The following is a 4,901-nucleotide window of genomic DNA, read 5'->3' as shown; positions in this document are numbered from 1 at the left end:
AAGATCGATTAATGCTATTTTGTACAGTAAACAGAATGTGAGGACACAGTAAAATTGTCTCTGCCTTAAGGAAAGGAAGGCCGGATGCAATGTTGTCCTTTATGTAAAGGAAAGCTGATTTGAAGTTGTGAACCCATCTGTCTGGAGTGTAGTTTCAAGGTAGTTGTTGACAGAAAGATCTGTCAATGCAAGTTGTCCAAGTTAAGAGTATCTGTGGACGCAGTACAATTGTATCTGTCTTAAGGAAAGTCAATACAATGGTGTCTTTAATGTAGAAGGAAAGCTGAATTGAAGTTGTGAACCCGGCTGTCTGCAGTGTAGATTGAAGGCGGTTGTTGAGACAAAGATCAAAGAATGCTATTTAGTCACAGATAACAGAATCTAAGGACACAGTATAATTGTTTCTACCTTAAGGAAAGCAAGGTAGAATGCAATGCTTTCCTCAATGTAGAAGCAAAGCTGAATTCAAGTTGTGAACCCAGCTGTCCGCAGTGTAGATTGAAGGTAGTTGTTGACAGAAAGATCTGTCAAGGCAAGTTCTGAAAGTTAACAGTATCTGTGGACGCAGTACAATTGTGTCTGTCTTAAGGAAAGTAAAGCTCAATACAATGGTATCCTTAATGTAGAAGGAAAGCTGAATTCAAGTTGTGAACCCAGCTGTCTGCAGTGTAGATTGAAGGCAGTTGTTGACACAAAGATCGATGAAAGCTATTTTGTCACTGTTTGCATAACCCGAGGACACAGTATAATTGTCTCTGCCTTAAGGAAGGCAAGGCTGAATAGAATGCTGTCCTTAACCCCTTCGCTGCAGATGACGAGCTTAGCTCGTCATCAGCCACAGTGGTCGTGTGCGGATGACAAGCTGAGCTCGTTCTGTAACGCTGCTTTTTGTAATTTGCCGCACACAGCGGGAAAAGCCGCCGCAGCGATGCGGTTAATGTAGAAGGAAAGCCGAATTGAAGTTGTGAAACCAGCTGTCTGCAGTGTAGATTGAAGGTAGTTGTTGAAAGAAAGATCTGTCAATGCAAGTTGTACAATATAACAGTATATGTGGATGCAGTATAATTGTGTCTGTCTTAAGGAAAGTAAAGCTCACTACAATGTAGGAGGAAAGCTGAATTCAAGTTGTGAACTCAGCTGTCTGCAGTGTAGATTGAAGGCAGTTGTTGAAACAAAGATCGATGAAAGCTATTTTGTCAGTTTTCATAACCTGAGGACACAGTATAATTGTCTCTGCCTTAAGGAAAGCAAGGCTGAATATAATGCAGTTCCTAATGTAGAAGGAAAGCTGAATTGAAGTTGTGAAACCAGCTGTCCGCAGTGTAGATTGAAGGTAGTTGTTGAAAGAAAGATCTGTCAATGCAAGTTGTACAAGATAACAGTATCTGTGGATGCAGTTTAATTGTGTCTGTCTTAAGGAAAGTAAAGCTTAATACAATGGTGTCCTTAATGTAGAAGGAAAGCTGAATTCGAGTTGTGAACCCAGCTGTCTGCAGTGTAGATTGAAGGCAGATGTTGACACAAAGATCAATGAAAGCTATTTTGCCACTGTTTGCGTAACCTGAGGACACAGTATAATTGTCTCTGCCTTAACACCTTGGCTGCTTTGAGTTTTTCCCTCCAATGCTGAGCTTTGATGTTTCCCCATTGTTCATGACGAGCTCAGCTCGTCATAAGCACAGCTCAACCGTGCCTCATGACGAGCTGAGCTCGTCATGAGCAGCGAAGGGGGTTAAGGAAAGCAAGGCTAAATACAATGCTGTTCTTAATGTAGAAGGAAAGCTGAATTAAAGTTGTGAAACCAGCTGTCCGCATTGTACATTGAAGGTAGTTGTTGACAGAAAGATCTGTCAAGGCAAGTTCTGAAAGTTAACAGTATCGGTGGACGCAGTATAATTGTGTCTGTCGTAAGGAAAGTAAAGCTAAATACAATGGTGTCTTTAATGTAGAAGGAAAGCTGAATTGAAGTTGTGAACCCGGCTGTCTGCAGTGTAGATTGAAGGCAGTTGTTGAGACAAAGTTCGAAGAATGCTATTATTCACAGATAACAGAATCTAAGGACACAGTATAATTGTCTCTGTCTTAAGGAAAGCAAGCAAGAATACAATGCTATTCTCAATGTAGAAGGAAAGCTGAATTGAAGTTGTGAACCCAGCTGTCCGCAGTATAGATTGAAGGTAGTTGTTGACAGAAAGATCAGTCAGTGCAAGTTGTGAAAGTTAACAGTATCTGTGGATGCAGTATAATTGTGTCTGTCTTAAGGAAAGTAAAGCTCAATACAATGGTGTCTTTAATGTAGAAGGAAAGCTGAATTGAAGTTGTGAACTGAGCTGTCCGTAGTGTAGATTGAAAGCTCTTGTGAGCAGTTATAGGTGAATACTATTTGTGACATTCTTTTACAAAATCAGAAGACATAAAATCCATTAGTCTCTACCTTAAATAAAGCTAGGCTGAATTCAACGCTTTCTGTAGTGGTGGAGCTCTTGGTATGAAGTTTTAATTTTTACTGACAGCAGGATATATTGAAGGTTGTTATACGGACAAATATTGAAGATAATTTTAGTTCTAAAGCTGAGTTGAAGTTGTGAACCCTTCTGTTCCCAGTGTAGATTGAAGGCAGTTGTTGACACAAAGGTCGATGAATGCCATTTCATCACAGATAATAGAATCTCAGGATACAGTATAATTGTCTCTGCCTTAAGGAAAGGAAGCAAGAATACAATGCTGTCCTCAATGTAGAAGGAAAGCTGAAGTGAAGTTGTGAACCCTGATGTCTGCAATGTATATTGAAGGTGCTACTGGACACAAACATTGATGAATGCTATTTTGTACAGGTAACAGAATCTGAGGACATAGTACAATTGTCTGTCCCTCAAATTAATTGAGACTAATATGTCATACTTTGTTTTAAGACTTTGCATCATTCTTAAATGCTCAAAGGTAAGCATTAATTGTGATGCCATGCTTATGTTATCAATAATGAGAAGTTTCATTTTCTTCAAGAGTCTTCACAACAAGCTTCTCCAGATATCTTGTGGTATTATAATTTGTTGTTATGCTCCATAGGTAGTATAAGTAAATGATGTAATGTAGCATTGGTAATGTTAACATTTAGTCATATTTTTAATATAAGGAAGTTATTAAAATTATGCAATAAGGAAATGATGCTGATGGAACTATTCTATTAGAAATAAGAATTGAAGAAATGACTGAACATGTCAAAGAAGTTTTACAGAGACGATTATTTTGAAATTTGTTTCCAAAAGAAAATATTGTTGCTAATATTGTAGGTACTTTTAAAATAATTGTCAACCCCAATGAAGAAAAGCAGCAAGTGTAAAAATATCCTACTTTGTTTGGCTGGGGTATTAGCTACAATAAAAAGATTCGATAAAGGTCCCTGACTTTGAATCAGAAAATGAAATTGAACAATAATTGATAACCCCTTGCCAAGAAAAGCAGTTAGTCTGCAAATTTTCACTGCCTTCGGCTGGAGTTGTAGGTACAACAAAAAGTGTTAAAGGGCACGAGTTTGTATCAGAATATGAAATTCACGAACAATTGATAACCCCCAGTCAAAAAAGGCAGTTAATGTGTAAATGTTCACTGCCTTCGGCCGGAGTCGTAGGTACAACAAAAAGCCTCAATAAAGAGCCACGAGTTTATATCAGAATATGAAATTCACGAACAATTGATAACCCCAGCCAAGAAAGGCAGCAAGTGTGCAATTTTTTACTGCCTTCAGCTGGGGTACTTGTTACAACAAAAAGGCTTGATAAAGGGCTTGTAGTTTGAATATGAATTTGAAATAGAATAGTTGATAACCATAGTCAAGAAAGGCAGCAAGTAGGTTTGTGTACGTGTAGATAATGTGTTGATTGAGTAGAATATAAATAATGTTAATAACTAAGAAAGGCTGTAAGTGTGCAAATTAGCCACTGCTATTCACGGGTAGTAGTTTGCAAGAAGGCTCAGTAAAGGGCCTACACTATGAACTAGAATAACAAGAGAAGATTTGATAACCATAGACTATACTGGCTCTTTTTTAATATTGGTAGACTTTTGTTAAGCTTTTTTTCATACATGAATGGCAGGAAGTGCGCAAATTACCCACTGCCATTCACGAGTAATAGTTACCAAGAAGGCTCAATAAAGGGCCTGCACTTTGAATTTGTATTACAAGAAGGACAATTGACAACCCCAGCCAAGAAAGGCAGCAAGTGTGCAAATTTCCCACTGCTTTCGGCCTGGGTAGTAGGTAGAACAAAAAGGCTCAATAAAGGGTCATGAGTTTCAATCAAAATATGAAATTCAAGAGTAATTGATAACCCCAGGCAAGAAGGGCAGCAAGTATGCACATTTATAACTGCCTTTGGACGGGGTAGTTTTTAGTACAAAAAAGCTTCATAAATGTCTAATAACTAATGTTGAGGACAGCGCTGCTTATGTTTCTTGCTTTTGATGATGTTGATATAGTGTTTGCATAACAAAAAAGGTCATCACAATAAATGCATAGAAATTTAAGTTTACGAAACTCAAGATCAATATGCGGGTATGGACTGTTGCTAAAGATGGTGTTGCAGCTGTTGATGTACTTGGTGTAGTAGCAAGTGGTTGTCCTGCAATCTCTGTGTTGCAGCTCAAGCAAAGTTGTTGGGGTGCAAGTAGTTTATGTGTTTTGTACTATATTTGATGTGACAAAGGAGTATTATTTGGATTGATCACACCCTCAAAGATTTGTTTGGCAAATTTTATAGGTTACTATTGGTTGGTTTGTTTCAGTTAGTATGTGTTTGTAACTTCGCTTGAATGTTTAAGGGACGCATTAGGGATTCCTTAATAGAGAAATACTTTGTACTTAGTGACATCCAATTCTATTTTATGAAGAACAGTTGAATTCT

Source organism: Lissotriton vulgaris, chromosome 2_1, assembly GCF_964263255.1.
Source record: "Lissotriton vulgaris chromosome 2_1, aLisVul1.2, whole genome shotgun sequence".
NCBI classification, from domain to species: domain Eukaryota; kingdom Metazoa; phylum Chordata; class Amphibia; order Caudata; family Salamandridae; genus Lissotriton; species Lissotriton vulgaris.
This window is presented reverse-complemented; position numbering follows the sequence as displayed.